Source organism: Trachypithecus francoisi, unplaced genomic scaffold (assembly GCF_009764315.1).
Source record: "Trachypithecus francoisi isolate TF-2019V2 unplaced genomic scaffold, Tfra_2.0 Lachesis_group17, whole genome shotgun sequence".
Classification (NCBI taxonomy): domain Eukaryota; kingdom Metazoa; phylum Chordata; class Mammalia; order Primates; family Cercopithecidae; genus Trachypithecus; species Trachypithecus francoisi.
The window spans coordinates 91,942,195-91,960,278 of NW_022681462.1; the positions used below are offsets into that span (position 1 = coordinate 91,942,195).

At 44.7% G+C, this 18,084-nt stretch overlaps 1 protein-coding gene across 6 annotated transcripts in view; it reads left to right on the forward strand.

The window, feature by feature from the left end:
* CYRIA (CYFIP related Rac1 interactor A) overlaps positions 1 to 18,084 on the forward strand; it is a 113,960-nt gene that overhangs the window by 32,386 nt on the left and 63,490 nt on the right. For 3 of the 6 annotated variants that reach the window (XM_033176506.1, XM_033176510.1, XM_033176512.1), the window contains exon 2: positions 12,974 to 13,130. The gene's annotated coding sequence lies outside the window, so the exon portion shown is untranslated. Of the gene's footprint in view, positions 1 to 2,378; positions 2,542 to 12,972; positions 13,131 to 18,084 lie in introns of those variants that run through there. The other 3 variants (XM_033176507.1, XM_033176508.1, XM_033176509.1) reach the window with 3 other exon arrangements.

Genomic DNA, 18,084 nt, shown 5'->3' on the forward strand with positions numbered 1-18,084 from the left:
GAAGAACCCTCAGCTAGTCATCAGGCGATCCAGGTTCTCCTCCTGCCTTTGATATCACCTCATTACATAACCTTGGGAAACACTTTGGTGTGACTAGAACGTGGATACTCCCAGGAGAAGGGTAGGAGCATGGTAGGGCATTTGGACTTTATCATGAAGGTGGTAGGAAATACTTGAAGGGTTTTAAGCAGGGATGACACATCATCAAATGTGTGTTTTGAAAAGTTGTTTCTGCAGAGGACAGGGCCACAGCCCAAGCAGGATCAAACCAGTTAGGGGATTGGTGTAACAGTCCTGTCAGAAAGTGATGAGGTAGCTGGGTGAGGTGACCCACGCCTGTAATCCCAGCACTGTAGGAGGCTGAGGCTGGCAGATAGTTCGAGACCAGCCCTTCGCAACATGGTGAAACTCCCTTTCTACAAAAAAAAAAAAAAAAAAAAAGTCAGAGATGGTGACCTGCATCTATAATCCCAACTATTCAAGGTGGAGGTTGCAGTGAGCCGAGATCACTCCCCTGAATTCCAGCCTCAGTGACAGAATGAAACCCTGTCTCAAAAATGAATAAATAAATAAATAAAAGTCATGAGACAACTCATAGGCACTAAATGCTGAGTGGCACAGACAGAAGGTTCTATGAGAGTTCAGAAAAGGGAGAGGTCAGGATGGATTGCGGTCTTAGGTGGGTGTCAGAGAACACTTCATGGAGGAAGTAAGACTCAATGCTGCTGGCCTTGAAGGATAGTAGAGAGGGTGGGGGGTGAAAGTCTAGGCTGCAGGGCAGGGCAAGAGAGTACAAAGCTGCAGTAAATCACATTTGGGCTTAAGCTGGGAGTTTACATAAAGGATGGCTCTAATTAGTATGCAGTCATTTATGGAAGAACTTGTACCCTCGGCTAAGGAATATGGATTTTGTTAGAGGTGGTGATTCTCACATGGAAACTGCATTTTCCTGTAGTCAATTTCTGTGGGGATCTTATCCTTATCCATTATTCTATCCACTGCTCCCCTGATTGGGATGGGGGGTGTGCACCCCCCTCCTGTAGCCCTGTGCTGTTGGGGAAGGCAGAATCCCTTTGCGTCTTGGGGACAAATGCAATGCTGAATACTGATCATATGACCCCTGCTTTGCCTCACAGCAGGGAGCCCAGGAACAAGAGCAGCTGTGCTATTGTCTGGAGCGCGATTGCCAGTGTTTGTCTGCTGAGGCCAGGGGTGACCCTTGCCAGCATCGTAGATAAGCCGGCTCCCAGCTGTCATGGGTACATTCTCAATCAGTCCTCATCCTATGGATTCTGACTCTCTCCTGCTTCCCAAGAATGATGGAAGTTTTTCATTTTCCCCTGTGCCTGCTTTGTGAAAGTGTGTCTGGCTCTGCCCACAAAAATGAAGGATGATCGACCTCAGAGTATCCCAATAAAATGAGATTTGTATTTTCTGTGAGGTGTTAAGAAACAGTTTGCTAGAAAATAGTATGAGCGATATATTGTTGCCTCTGAGGCTCACATGAGGAGATTGAGGCTCATCGGTGTGTAATGATTCACATGAGGTAGCACAGACAGGAATTGGTCAGGCGGAAACTAGAAACCAGGGACCCTCTGAACTTCAGCATATTCCTGTTGGGTTTGAACAGGAGCATTCTATAGAAGGGGCTTCATTGTCAGGGTAGTTTTAGCAGAGGTTTGCCTGATAAGAACATGACTTTCTCGAATGGCAGTGCATATCTTAGGTTAAGCTCTTACAGAAACACTCCACTGAAGGGCACTTCCACACATTGAGAGTCCCAAGACTGTTCAGCCACTGTGCACAGGGCAAGTCACTTGCCATGTAGAACTGGAACCCAAATCTCCTGCTTCTTAGCCCAGAGTGCTGTGCCTCCTAGTCGGCCTTATGGCATCAGTGGTCTCTACAGAACACCCAACAGAAGCCACCTAACAGTGTCCCTTGTAGATAGTGCTGTAGGCTGGGGCACTGGGAAGCTTTGAGGTGGTCTATGGGACTCAGGGTGTGTTTGCCATGTGACACCATGTGGCCTTTGGGTACACGAGGGCTGTAGATGTTCACAGGATATGCCGGAGCATACCAGGATTGCTGGAAACTTGGACAGCACATGACTCTAGTCAGACTGACTCTAGACTCTAGATTGTCCTCACTGCAGTATGGCCATGGTACCATTGCTTAGTTTCTCACTCCAAGGCATCACTGGCCTAGAACCTCTGTAACATGCCTTTACACCTGATAGTCAAGGTCAACTTGACCTCACTCATTTAGGGCAGTAGTATTTGCTGAAATTCAAATAGATGCCAAATACCGCACTGGTCACTTTAAATACTAGGTACCCCTAATGACCCTGGAATAAACCTGTTATTCTCATTTTGCAGATAAGGCAACTAAGGCTCAGCTCCAAAGACCGGAGACTGAGGTTCATGATTGCTGGGCTTGAGACCCCAGGCTCTTTCCACAGCACCATCCTCCACTAATGCTTACTAAAGCATTTGGGATATCAGCTTACCATCCAGCTACAGATGAAATGTAGAAGCATTGGTATGTGTAAAGTCCTCCACAGCCTGACAACAGCCTCTTTTTCCACTCACTGTATCTCTGCCACCTCTTTCCTTCATCCCCAGCTATGCTGGGCTGTTCACTGCCCTCAGAGAAGCTGAATTTTACAAATTCAACCATCAACTCCTCATTTGTGCAGGGCTCTGGGCTAGTTACAATCGTTTGTAAAGATGAATGAGACATGACCTCTCCTATTAAGTAACTTTCCACCCAATGGTGGAGATAAAACATGAACAAAAATGTAATAGCTCATTTGGTTTTCAAAGTAGTCCAAAGAGGCTTGCTGATATATATCTCCATATGATCTGCATTTAACAGGTGTTGTATCTGAGGATCTGACCATAGTGACTGACTAAACGTCACACAGCCCAGCCAAGGCCAAGTTAGGGGTAGACCCAGGTCAAGACTAAGTTAAAGCATTCTCCTGGCTTGCATCACCTGGGGGTGGTCAGGCTCAGACTCCACAGCCCAGACTGCTGGTTTTTGTCTTATTGCTGCCTTCCTGATGGAGACAAGGCAGGCTGTCAGCTGCTGACATCTCAAACCTGCTTAAGGTGTGCCCCTTACCCCTCCCGAATGGTGATGCTCCTATAGTTGGAGCCCTGGATGGGAAGAGGGGAGGTAAAAATGCCCCTTTATCTGGCATCCAATTGTGTTATTGGTTGTCAGAGAAGAGGAAGCTGGTCTCCTTGGGTTTCTAATGTGTCTCCCACTTCCTCACTCAGAGGAGACCTGGTGTAACTGACATTCTGAAATGCAGTCTCAAGGAGAAGGAACCCATCCCAGTGGTTGTGTTCAGGCAGTGCAATGTGAACTCATCGAAAAGCTTGGTGGAGTTTCCTGAATGCTGCAGCCAGTTTGGCAGGTGTTCTCCTGCCCTGAACATGGGTGCACTCACCTTAATGGCTATTCAGGTGTTACAAAGACCACAGAGAGATGTTAAACCACAGCCTTGGGAAATGGAACTAATGTGAGCCCAGGAGTAGAGATCTGGGCTCTCGTTCTGGTTCTGATACCAGCTGGGAGCTGGCAGGCTTCTCTGGGGCCTCTGAAAATCCCTGACCTCGAGGCCCTGTGATGCTCCACGATTAAACATATGCCAGAAACGGTCCCTTCAGAGAACAGACAAATTCCCTCTGCTTTCTCATTGGCACTGCACTTTACCTGTATTGATGGGAGAGTTTGTTAAGACTGAGTTCCTGCCTTGCATCCCAGGGATGAAGCCCACTTGATCATGGTGGATAAGCTTTTTGATGTGCTGCTGAATCCGGTTTGCCAGTATTTTATTGAGGATTTTTGCATCGATGTTCATCAGGGATATTGGTCTAAAATTTTCTTTTTTTGTTGTGTCTCTGCCAGGCTTTGGTATCAGGATGATGTTGGCCTCATAAAATGAGTGAGGGAGGATTCCCTCTTTTTCAATTGATTGGAATAGTTTCAGAAGGAATGGTACCAGCTCCTCCTTGTACCTCTGGTAGAATTCAGCTGTGAATCCGTCTGGTCCTGGACTTTTTTTGGTTGGTAGGCTATTAATTATTGCCTCAATTTCAGAGCCTGCTATTGGTCTATTCGGGGATTCAACTTCTTCCTGGTTTAGTCTTGGAAGAGTGTAAGTGTCCAGGAAATTATCCATTTCTTCTAGATTTTCTAGTTGATTTGCGTAGAGGTGTTTATAGTATTCTCTGATGGTAGTTTGTATTTCTGTGGGGTCCGTGGTGATATCCCCTTTATCATTTTTTATTGCGTCTATTTGATTCTTCTCTCTTTTCTTCTTTATTAGTCTTGCTAGCGGTCTGTCAATTTTGTTGATTTTTTCAAAAAACCAACTCCTGGATTCATTGATTTTTTGGAGGTTTTTTGTGTCTCTATCTCCTTCAGTTCTGCTCTGATCTTAGTTATTTCTTGCCTTCTGCTAGCTTTTGAATGTGTTTGCTCTTGCTTCTCCAGTTCTTTTAATTGTGATGTTAGGGTGTCAATTTTAGATCTTTCCAGCTTTCTCTTGTGAGCATTTAGTGCTATAGATTTCCCTCTACACACTGCTTTAAATGTGTCCCAGAGATTCTGGTATGTTGTATCTTTGTTCTCATTGGTTTCAAAGAACATCTTTATTTCTGCCTTCATTTCATTATGTACCCAGTAGTCATTCGGGAGCAGGTTGTTCAGTTTCCATGTAGTTGAGTGGTTTTGATTGAGTTTCTTAGTCCTGAGTTCTAGTTTGATTGCACTGTGGTCTGAGAGACAGTTTGTTATAATTTCTGTTCTTTTACATTTGCTAAGGAGTGCTTTACTTCCACTTATGTGGTCAATTTTGGAATAAGTGCGATGTGGTGCTGAGAAGAATGTATATTCTCTTGATTTGGGGTGGAGAGTTCTATAGATGTCTATTAGGTCCGCTTGGTGCAGAGATGAGTTCAATTCCTGGATATCCTTGTTAACCTTCTGTCTCGTTGATCTGTCTAATGTTGACAGTGGAGTGTTGAAGTCTAAACGTAATCCAGCATATAAACAGAACCAAAGACAGGAACCACATGATTATCTCAATAGATGCAGAAAAGGCTTTTGACAAAATTCAACAGCCCTTCATGCTAAAAACGCTCAATAAATTCGGTATTGATGGAACGTACCTCAAAATAATAAGAGCTATTTATGACAAACCCACAGCCAATATCATACTGAATGGGCAAAAACTGGAAAAATTCCCTTTGAAAACTGGCACAAGACAGGGATGCCCTCTCTCACCACTCCTATTCAACATAGTGTTGGAAGTTCTGGCTAGGGCAATCAGGCAAGAGAAAGAAATCAAGGGTATCCAGTTAGGAAAAGAAGAAGTCAAATTGTCCCTGTTTGCAGATGACATGATTGTATATTTAGAAAACCCCATTGTCTCAGCCCAAAATCTCCTTAAGCTGATAAGCAACTTCAGCAAAGTCTCAAGATACAAAATTAATGTGCAAAAATCACAAGCATTCTTATACACCAGTAACAGACAAACAGAGAGCCAAATCAGGAATGAACTTCCATTCACAATTGCTTCAAAGAGAATAAAATACCTAGGAATCCAACTTACAAGAGATGTAAAGGACCTCTTCAAGGAGAACTACAAACCACTGCTCAGTGAAATAAAAGAGGACACTAACAAATGGAAGAACATACCATGCTCATGGATAGGAAGAATCAATATCGTGAAAATGGCCATACTGCCCAAGGTTATTTATAGATTCAATGCCATCCCCATCAAGCTACCAATGACTTTCTTCACAGAATTGGAAAAAATGGCTTTAAAGTTCATATGGAACCAAAAAAGAGCCCGCATTGCCAAGACAATACTATGTCATAAGAACAAAGCTGGAGGCATCACGCTACCTGACTTCAAACTATACTACAAGGCTACAGTAACCAAAACAGCATGGTACTGGTACCAAAACAGAGATATAGACCAATGGAACAGAACAGAGTCCTCAGAAATAATACCACACATCTACAGCCATCTGATCTTTGACAAACCTGAGAGAAACAAGAAATGGGGAAAGGATTCCCTATTTAATAAATGGTGCTGAGAGAATTGGCTAGCCATAAGTAGAAAGCTGAAACTGGATCCTTTCCTTACTCCTTATACAAAAATTAATTCAAGATAGATTAGAGACTTAAATGTTAGACCTAATACCATAAAAACCCTAGAAGAAAATCTAGGTAGTACCATTCAGGACATAGGCATGGGCAAGGACTTCATGTCTAAAACACCAAAAGCAATGGCAGCAAAAGCCAAAATTGACAAATGGGATCTAATTAAACTAAAGAGCTTCTGCACAGCAAAAGAAACTACCATCAGAGTGAACAGGCAACCTATAGAATGGGAGAACATTTTTGCAATCTACTCATCTGACAAAGGGCTAATATCTAGAATCTACAAAGAACTCAAACAAATTTACAAGAAAAAAACAAACAACCCCATCAAAAAGTGGGGAAAGGATATGAACAGACATTTCTCAAAAGAAGACATTCATACAGCCAACAGACACATGAAAAAATGCTCATCATCACTGGCCATCAGAGAAATGCAAATCAAAACCACAATGAGATACCATCTCATACCAGTTAGAATGGCAATCATTAAAAAGTCAGACAACAACAGGTGCTGGAGAGAATGTGGAGAAATAGGAACACTTTTACACTGTTGGTGGGACCGTAAACTAGTTCAACAATTATGGAAAACAGTATGGCGGTTCCTCAAGGATCTAGAACTAGATGTACCATATGACCCAGCCATCCCACTACTGGGTATATACCCAAAGGATTATAAATCATGCTGCTATAAAGACACATGCACACGTATGTTTATTGCGGCACTATTCACAATAGCAAAGACTTGGAATCAACCCAAATGTCCATCTGTGACAGACTGGATTAAGAAAATGTGGCACATATACACCATGGAATACTATGCAGCCATAGAAAAGGATGAGTTTGTGTCCTTTGTAGGGACATGGATGCAGCTGGAAACCATCATTCTTAGCAAACTACCACAAGAACAGAAAACCAAACACTGCATGTTCTCACCATAGGTGGGAACTGAACAATGAGATCACTTGGACTCGGGAAGGGGAACATCACACATCGGGGCCTATCATGGGGAGGGGGGAGGGGGAAGGGATTGCATTGGGAGTTATACCTGATATAAATGACGAATTGATGGGTGCTGACGAGTTGATGGGTGCAGCACACCAGCATGGCACAAGTATACATATGTAACAAACCTGCACGTTATGCACATGTACCCTAGAACTTAAAGTATAATACATAAATAAATAAATAAATAAATATATAAATAAATAAAAGACTGAGTTCCTGGCTTCAAAAAAACAGCAGATTCTTCCTTCCTCTTGGTCAGAGGTTCCTAAGAAGGCAGATTCTTAGGGAAAGAGCAAAACAAAAACAAGCTTTAAATGCCACCTCCTTCCCCACTGGGCCCAGTCAGGGGGAAAGGGGAAGATCTCTCACCAGGCTAGAGCTGCTCACCCCCAGGCATGATCGGTGCCTGCTGGCAGCAGAAAAAGGCCAGGCCTTGTCTCAGAGATGTGCCTGTCCCCCGAGGACCCCAGGTCTGTGTCCTCCCAGTAGACTGCGGTTTCTCCAGCAGGCCCAATACTGGTGGCAGCTGTACTCCTGTGCTGGTTTCCCGTCTGCTTGCCTCAGGCAGTCCTCAGTGGGAGAGCCACAGAGCCCTCACACTTAAGGGACTTGACTGGCTGCTTATCAGAACATCTGGGTATTCGGGTTCCGGGCTGCCAGGGCACAAGGAACCCACCAGTCTCTTTAAATACACTGTTTCAATTAGTGACACCCTCCCTTCTCAAACCATAGCATGTCTGCTTTATAACCAAGTGGCATCAGTCTGTTTCTCTATAAGGCCAACGAGCTCCATGAATTCCGAAGACAGGCAGGTGAACACAGGGAGAGTGAATTATTGCAAAGAAGTATTTGTGTGGATTGGGAAGCAAGGCATTGTCTGGGAGAGTTCTCTACCAACACAACTGGATATAAAAGTAACCAGCCACGGGAGGCTGAGGCAGGAGAATGGTGTGAACCCGGGAGGCGGAGCTTGTAGTGAGCTGAGATCCGGCCACTGCACTCCAGCCTGGGCGACAGAGCGAGACTCCGTCTCAAAAAAAAAAAAAAAAAAAAAAAAAAGTAACCAGCCTGTGGGAGTGTGGACTGTATTCAGGTGACCGCTTGTTCTTACATGCCTAGGACAGTCCTGGTGTCTGCCTGTTGTCCCAGCAATATTATTAAAAGGGCCCCCTTTCACTCTCAGAGGTATCCTGGTTTGGATGATAAACCATTAAGTCACCCCAATTGTTTGTCTGTGTATATAAAAGTGGTTAGCAGCACTTAGTGTGGATGTGTAGTGTAGGGAGTATGCGGACGTAAAAGCCTGTGCCCATGTGCTCTGACAGCCCAGAAGCTGGCTGTGGGTTAGCACGGCTGCACGGTCGTGGGCAAGTCACTTAACCATTTCACAGCACACACGGCTTTGAGGTGAGATCAGGGGCCTCACAGTCCGATAAATGGTGGTTCAGGTCCTTTCTCATAGCCTGCTAGCTTTGACCTTTGCAGAATTACTTAGCTTTTCTCAACTGTAAATTAAGAATAATCATATGGACCTCTCAGAGTCGTTATTGTTTTTATATAATCTATATACAGCATCTAGCATATTTACTGACAAATCATAACCTGCCAACAAATGGTGACTGCTGTTATTGTTGTTATTGTTCTAGGGCTGTGATGGTTTTTGGCTTTAGTCTCTTCATGGGGGAAATGGTAAGAGATGACCCCTGTCTTTCCTGGCTTCCCAGGCTTCATGGGGCTGAAACCCAGTGGCATCCCCGAAGCCTGGTGTCCCGGGCCCTGCTGGTGCTGGGGATGCACAAAGGGAGTTGCCTGCCTGCCCAGCTGCTCCATCCCTCTGGGACATAGGAATTAGATTCCCAAAGCATCATCCCCTCCACCCATCCTGGTGACTCTCCCATCTCAGGCCCTCCCTTTGTCCCCTCCCTGGCCCAGCCACTCGCTCCTCCCACAGTGTTGCTGTATAAACACGAAGACCAGGATGTCATTTACTGGTGTTGGCTGACATTGGTCAGCTGCTACCCAGAGGGGACTAGGGACTAAATTCCTAATTCTGCCTGCACAACGTCTCTCAGTCTTTCCTGCCTGGAGAGTCTCCTGTCTTCCTTCTCTCCTTTTGAAGGAAGGTGTCGTCTGTTCCTAGTGTATTTGCTTTATTCTCTTTCTTTCCGCTATTTGACTTTGCAGAATTTGAGCCAGACTGCCTACATTCACACCTTGACTCTATCACTCAAAAGCTAAATCCCATGGACAAGTAACTTAATCATTCTGTGCCTCAGTTACCTCATCTGTAAAAGGGGACAATAATAATGCCTATGTAGTTTGGTTGCCATGAGGTTTCAGGGAGTCACTATATGTACGGTGCTAAACAAAGCCCAATACGCAGTAAGTACTTGATCAATGTTAGCCATTTTTATTATCTAAACACCTGCCCCTTCTGGTTTCTCAGTGTTGGTCTGTGCTGCTAGTATTGAGGGACTCAGTCTAAGCTCTGCTGCTGGTAAACTGTGGGCACAAGCATGCCCCACCCTGGGCTTTGGGTCTCTTCACTGCCCACCCCGGAGGGTGAGGATGTGGTCTTTGGGGCTCTTTTGGCCTCTCGTAGTGGATATTGCCTTCCCTTCTGTTGCCCTGCCTTGCTTTTCAATTTCCAGAACCATTCAGAAGGGGAAGGCAGCAGCCATTTGATGCTGTTCTCTAGCCCTACCCTGAATGGGGTGGGGAGGGACAGGACACAGGGAAAGGTCACTAGACTGGAAGACAGGAGATGCCTATTTCAGGCCCTAGTTCTGTTTTGAGACTCTGGATAAGGCACCTCCTGTCTCTGATTTCGGCTTCTCCATTTATAAACTGGGGTGATTACCCCTCAGCTTTGTACCTCTCTCAAAATGAGCAAAGATGAAAAGATATGGGAAAGCATTTTGCCAGCTGCCAGGTGCTACAGAAGGGCAAATTCCTGGTTGTGTTGGGTTGTGTGCATCCCCACCAGGCCAGGCACGGGGCATAGCACTGTGGAAGTAGCCTGGGCCGAGCATGGCTGCTTGGATGGCAGCAAATGCATGCTGGTGTTGCTGGTGATATGTGAGGTTGTGCAGTCTGTGGAGATGAGAGACGAGAGTTTTCAGTTTCTTTCCCGCGCTTGCTCTCTGTTCTCCCTAATGGACACTTGGCCCCGGGGTGACTCACACAGTAAACCATCAGCAATTGCTTCAGAAGGCTTGGAGTCCTCTCAAACATATACTGACTTTTTGTTCTATGTTTGGTTTGGAGGAGTGGGGCAGATCCCTGGGAGGCCATTAGCTGTGGGACCTGGAGTGAGCCCCTTCCCTTGGAGAGCCTTTGTGGTTGCATCTGTAAGCTGGGAGAAGGTGGGGTGAGGGTGAGAACTGAGTTGGGGTCCATGTTAACTGAATGCTAGTCCATGGATCAGAGCCAGATTGGTGACACTAAAACCCTCTGAGAAGATTTTTAACCATACAAGTTTCCTGATCGCTACTCTGGATTGTGTCTGTATTTTTTGTTAGCTTCTTAGATGCATAGCCAGTATGGGGGACCCGCTGGCGTAGGGGGGACCGGTATGTGATGGCTTACCCATAAGGGGGCTCTGCATTCTCTATGCCCTGGTGCCCATCAGAGGTCTATGAATAGTATTAGTATGAGTAGAAGTGGTATTTGATTATTAAGTTATTATTAGGGTCATCTCTATGTGTGGTGTGTGGTTGTTTAAGTTACCAGGTGACTGTCATTCTTTATGATGTGCATTTGGAGTTGGGGAATTTCTGTAAGCCTCAGTAAGTAAATGGAGTGAACAAAATGGATAGGAAAACAAGCAGGAGATGCCTTAGAATCATGATCAGGAGGAAACCCAGTGTTCCGCCTGACTGACCCTCTTGGTTTTGTGGTGGAAGATAGCAGCATTCATGCTGAACCCAGCTGAGTGAATCCGTCCCAGTCATGCACTCTGAAAATGGGTTCAATTTTGAGGACATTTGAGAAAAAAAAAAAGCAGTGAGGATGGGATAGCTCTCCCTGATACCTGATCACTTTCCAGATCCTTTTGTGACACGCCTGTCCCCTCAGCCACAGTCAGGAGGTGAGGAACATGGCCTTCCCCCAGATTCCTTCTTTGGAAATTCATCACCTTCCGTGTCTACACCTGAGTGTATGGAAAACAACCCTGTACCAGGCTGTGCTTGGTGGTGGGAAATGGAATTTGTGGACCCCAACCCTGAGTTCGGAGGAAGTAAACGTCTTGGCCCCGCCCCATTACCATCACAATCCGGTTTCCCAAAATGCAGGGCCCAGTTCCACTAATGTCCACTCAGAAATCACTTTCTCATCAAGCCAAGGACATTTCAGGGTTGCTATGTTTTCTCTATCATTTCCTTCCCTCCTCCCCCACTTCACTTCCTGTTTTTTCTTCCTCTTTCTCCACCCCCACCCCATCTCTCCTGGCATGTCCCTTGTTGTCTGAGAACAGGAACAAAGCCTTGAGCCAGAGAGCATTGATAATTGTGACTTCCTGAGGTGCCCTCTTGCTGCTGGCCCTGCTGCTGAGAGCCAGAACCAGCCCAGCCTCTAGGGGCCTGGGAGCCTGGCAGGAAGTCTTGGATTGTAGACCCCCTCCTTCCCCCACAAGCCCCACCACCATCCCCCACCCCCATCAGAAAGAGAATCTAATAAGAGTAATCTTTCATGCCCTTGTAACAATTTCAGCTTCCAAAGAACTGTCTCATGCATTTGAGCTGAAACACTGGAAAAAACAGGCAACTCTAGTGTTTTGCCCTAGAAACAAACTATAGTTCAGTTTAGATAGCAAAAAGTAGATTTAGGAGGCATGGGTTTATTTCTGGTTCTGCATTGTGTCTCTTTTTGACTCTGCAAATCATTCTAGCTCTTGAAAGACTGATTTCCTACCTCTTTGGAAAAATGGAATTAACGGTATCTCACTGGGATTTTTTAAGGGCAAATTAATAAGAAAGTTTATCTATACAATTCTCATGGTATGCCTGACAGATATTTGCTTAATAAGTGAGAGCTCCCCTCTGTTTTCTGTGATTTGGTTTTCTGCATAAAGGAGTGGCCATTCAAATGCACAGGAGCCAGGAAGAAAACCCTGCAATAAATGATACTCATGGAAAAAGAGTCCATGTCTGTTGCTGTGTTTCTCTGAAACATGGAGAGAGAGGGACAGAGAGAGAGACCTGGGGCCACATACGCTTCTCACTGAAGGGCAGCACTCACTCCCCACTGTGTCACTGTGTTCATGGGTCATGGTATTTTATAACAATATTTTTCTAGTGAGAAGCAGGGAGAACCATCCCAATCACATGCCTGAGGTGGGCTGTTTTACTAATTTAGCTCCCAGGGGTGAAACTACAAAAACAGCAATCTGGAAAAAGTGCCACCCCCCTTTTTCAAAATCTGTTCAACAAAAAATAAAAAATAAAAAGACTTCCCATTCAAGGTCAATGACCACGTGTTTGAGAAGTCAACCTCACCATGTGGCTGCATTTAAAAAATATGTCAAAGGCCAGAGAGTCAGAGATATGTTCCAATGTGTATTCGACTCCCAAACTGCTGAGTCCCCGAGTGAGGCTGCTTCTTCTCTGAGCCTCAACCTCCTAATTATAAAATGAAAGAATTAGACAAGATTATCTCTTAGATGTCCTTCAGGCCTGATAATCTATGATCCTGTGACTCTCTGCTCTCCTTAAAAAATATATTGTGACTAGAGGAGAATAGGAAATTGCTTCTCACAGTAACATGACTTGCATTCCCTTTTTAGCAGGGTACCACCATCTTAAAGGACAGAAAAGCTACAGGACTTTAGGAGGCCACCGTCCTGATTTGGGAACCCCAACTTCCTTTGGCCAGACAGCAGCTAAGCTGATTCATCCCATCAGCCTGGATTGGTGAAACTGAATCACAGGAGATATTTCCAGGTAAGAAACAATTGACTTTGGTTATGGCGTGTAGCACAGTGATAACTGTCATTGTACTACAGGAAATATGTCATATGCATGCTTATATTATGAAAGACATGAAAGTATCAAGGAAGGCGTCCAAGGCTCTGGGTTCTATAGCTGTATTCTGAATGGGATCTGTGCTATCTTGAGTCTTTGGGGGTTAAGGAATGAAAGAAGGTAGCTGAGAATTACATGCAGGGGAAGAACAGGTTCGAGCTGTAGATCTAGGTTCCTTTTTCCTTGCTGAACCATTTAGTGTTCCTTTCTGCCCAACTAGATTTAGACAATAGGAGGAGAGGTCCTTTGGTAGCCCATCTGAGATGGAATTTAGATCCCATGTCAGATAACTGACTTGCATCCCACCCGCTACAACATCTTTAGAAACAAATTCAGTTCATGAAGTTTCATCCAAGAGCACTTGCAGCAGACAGGCTGCAGCTAACCACGCTCATCGCCCGCTTCCCTGACCGCCAACACAATGGCTCTGTCTGCTTATTGCTCTTCTCTCTCCCCTCCTCCCAATCACCTATGGATCCTTTCCTTCTTATGTGCAAGGAATGTGGCCACATCTACTAGAATGTCTTCACTGGAACTGCACCTGATGTAGGCTGACATCCCTCCCAGATGACTAAAGTTTGGTCAAGGGTTCAGCTGCCTGGACTGTGGTATATTAACACATCTCCCTTAAGCAGGCCCAGCGTAAGGACTCACGGTTAGGAATCATCAAAAAAAAAAAAAAAAAAAAGCCAACACACTGAGATGGCCACACATCTTCACTCTTGCACTAGTTTTTGGTGTTATCGTCTGCTATCCTCTGTCTTGAAGCTCTTCTTTTTCAGCTAGATACCTTGACTTTTCTTGAAAACTAAAACCAGAAGCGTTTCATAAAGCTAAGCATAGGACAGAAGGTAAGACCAGGTGATATCTAAAGCTTGTTTTGCATTCCCAGGATTGTCTTAACCTAGACTTGTTTCTTATGCCAGACTCTTATTCTTGGGGAACATGTTTATCTCATGCCTGCTTCCTTTCTTCCTCTTGTGGTTTCTTTCTCTATGGTGGTTTCTGAGCTATAGCATAATTCAGAGGAAGGAGAGAAGCTTTGCAACTTAGACACACCTGACTTCAGATCTCAGCTGTGCTATGTGTTGACTCAGTGATTTTGCTTAAATCACCATTTTAAATCCCCAAGCTTCTGTTTCCCCACCTGTAAGGTAGGGATAGTACACTCCATGTTATAAGCTTGTGTTGGGGCTTAAGTGAGATCATGCATGAGCATGGTTTCTTGCTTATAGGAGACCTCAGCAAATACCAGCTCCTTTCCCTACCCACCCTTTTTTAGAGCTACTTAAATAGACCTTTGATCCCATATCTGGATTTCATTTGAGCCTTGTGCCTAAAATCTAGGACAGGCCTTGTCCACAAATACTGTTAAGTCCCAACAATTTAAAAAGGAGAGAAACTGTGAACAGCCTATTTTATTTCAGAGCTCTTCATCCATAGAAGCCTTTTCTCACCTGGATTTTAGCCAGATTGCCTCTCCAACCTGGTCATTGGAAGGTTTTCTCTACCATACCCAAAGTTAGATCCACGACTTTCCTACCCCTTTGTCCCATGAGGTATTAGCTGAAAACTAACTCCCTCCTGGTAGCTTTTCCCCTTCAGACTAGCCTACATCCAAGACCAAGAGTAAGGGTCAATTGATTTGGGGCAGGTGTCCTGGCCTGGCACTCAGCAAGACAGTCAGGGTCCAAGCATATGCTCATTCAGGGCTTTCTTCCTTGCCTGTTACCTTTTCTAAGGCAGTCATTCACCCAGTCATTCATTCAGTCAATAGATGTTCATGGAACATGAACCATGCAGTGGGTGGCTCGCGCTGATCTTGGTGCCAGGGATACAGGACAGAACAAAACCAAGTTCTTGTTCTCAAGGAGCTTGCATTCAAGTAGAGTCAAGGGATCATCAACAAGTAACACACATGCATGTATTACATCAGGCAGTATTAGGTGCTATGAAAAAAGTAAAGCAGAAAAAAATAAAGCTAAATCAGAGAGCTAGAGAGTTGAGGGAAATGGGCATTAGTGTTTTATATACAGTGCCAGGGAACACCTCTGGATAAGGCATTATTTGGGCAGGATCTGGAGAAAGTAAGGGAGCAAGGCTAGAAGGAAGAGCCAGAACTAAAGCTCTGAGCAGGGAATGTGCTTAGGCTTTACCCAAACTTGAGTGACCAGTAAGATTGGAGCAGAAGGAATGAGGAGCCTGTGGAATGAAGCAAGGGCATAAAGGACTTGGGCGTTTATGTTCTGACTGGCTTTTCTGGAGATTCTTCTATGCCTCCTTTCTCTTCCCCAGAGCTCTTACGCAATGTTGTGTTAGTCATTCATTCGAAAATCTTTACTGGGCCCTAGCTACTGAGACTGCAGATTAATGAGTCTGGGTCCCTTTCTTAGGACTCCATGGCCTGGTGCTATCAAGGCTTCTTGAGGAAGTTGCATCAATAAAGTAAGTTGAACTAAACAGTTGTCTTAAGTTGATCATCATAGAGCCAATTTGTTAGAGTAGGAATTTTCCAGTGGAACCTCCCATAGGTCACTTTTACCTGTCCTCTTGGAATTTACTTACATGATAGACATTTGGTCTAGCTTTACAGAGACCTGAGTCTGCTTCTTGCCTTCAGGGTAGAAGGAGGATCATTCATTCAGCAGATATATGAGTGCCTCTTCTATGTGGATGCTGCACCAGGCGCTGGGGATAACTGAGGACGAGGTCAGCCCCTGTGGTTGAGTTGCTTCTGGTTTTACGAGGAGACACGCTAATGGCTAGACAACACACTTTCATCAGTGTTGCAGTAGGAATGGGTGTTTGGGGAGCTCAGAGAAGGAGTCCCCTGACCCAGATAGAGGGGTGCAACCACGGAAGCTTCCTAGGAGTAGGTTATCTGCACTCAGTCCTGGAGATGAGATGTAGCCAGGCAGGTACCAAGCAAGGAGGTCAAGATGCTTCAGGGAAGGGTGTTAGGAATTTCCAGGCTGGGAGATGGAGATACATAGGCAAGAGCTGTGCCTTGGGGAACCCTGTGCACCTTCACCTCCTTCCTGAGACTGTGGAATTTGGAGAGGTGAGTCTGAGAGACCAAGGGACTCACTTAGGGAGGGAGGCGAGGGTATGAATGAGGGATTTTCCAGACCAAGCCGAGTGGTTTGAGTCTATTTTGAGGACAGCTCAGAGATGCTCACAGTTTTAAGCAAAAATGGATGAGTTGATAAGATTGGAGTTTTAAGAGGCAAAGAGCCTAATTTTATTTGAAACCCTGGTTCCTTAAAATGCTTATTTTATACCTCTTTCATATATTATTATAAGATTATATCTTCCTTGGCTGTAAAATAAGTTCACACAGATCAACTGAATGAGATGGCTATGGGTAGTAGATGCAGACAATGACCCTTCCCACCATTGGTGCTGTAGTGAATGTTAAACATCATCATTTCATGCACAGTCTTTAGTACACAAATAACTGTGAAATGGTTAGAACATAAGTTTTGTTTCTCATAGAATTGGCTGGCAAAAACTTAACTATTCTAGTAGAAATGTTGGGATTTAGGTCTTGTTACATTTTCTTCCCATCAGAAAAGGAATGAGTAATATCCATTCCTTAACCATCTCTCCAGTGAATACTAAAATCAGAGTGTTCTTTTAGAAATTACACACTCATTAAACAGGTAATATCTGAGTATCTACCAAGGGCCACACCCTGTGTTGGGCCATGAACATCAGGACAAATGAGACATGGTCAGCACCTCAAGGAGTTTCTAATCACGTGACAAAGACAAAAGCAGCCAACAGTCAGAGGAGCACATGGCAGATAAGAACCCAGACATGAACAAAGCGATGCGGATGCAGAGGATGGAATCTGTTCTCTGCCCAGGACAGTCAGACAAGGCTCCAAAAGGAGCCATATGATTTGGGCATTGAAGGATGAGTAGGAGTTGGGAGCTGGAAGAGAGATACTCAGGTACAGAACTGCACTCTATAAATAAGGGCCAACATTGATTTCTCTGTCATGGGTGAGGAGGAAATAGCCAGCCTGCTCATCATGCTCAGATAATGCCTCAACTCTGCTTTTCAAAAATCCATTAGTAGCCACCTCCTCATCCTCCCACTTTGTTCCCAACAGTGACTAAAAAGAAGCAAATTGACTAATTTGAATTGATCTTTTCTCTGACCCTTTGGAGGTGTTAGTGAGCAGAATAGGGTAAGAGGACCAAGAAAAGAAGTAGACAGAAGAGGAGGAGGAATTCGTCTTTAATATCCAGAAACACTGATTTAACAGCATGGATTGCACCATAGCTCTCTGGTGGTAAAATGCAGCTTTACAGAGACCCGAGTCTGCTTCTACTAAGTGAAAACTGTATTTCCCCTGCTACCTTCTTTTTGGAACTCGGGGTGGAATACGTATATGTGTGTGTGTGTGTATGTATATGTATATGTATACACACACACATAGGGTTTTATGTATGTGTGTATGTACATATGCATGTACGTAAGTGTGTGCATATATGAGTATATGTGTGTATGTATATATGTGTACATTATGTAGAATTTATTCTAGAACCTAGCTCAGAGCATGGTGCAGTTGACTTCCCATCACCCCTGCTGGCTGGAAGATGAATGGATGCACTAGACTTAATCTTTCACCTGCAAACTTTCCCGGATGTGCCAAGATCTCAGCACTTCATGGTATTGGATGTTCACGAGCTCCAGGAGGTAGCCTGGGACCAAGTACAGAAGATGAGACTGAAGCTCAGGGAGGAAATGGCTTGATCAAAGCCCACAGCTATGAGGCCATCAGGATCAAAACTTTTGTCTAATTGTCCCCTCTTGCACTGTTCAGGCTGTGTATCATCCTCTCCACAAGCAGATGGGGCTTCAG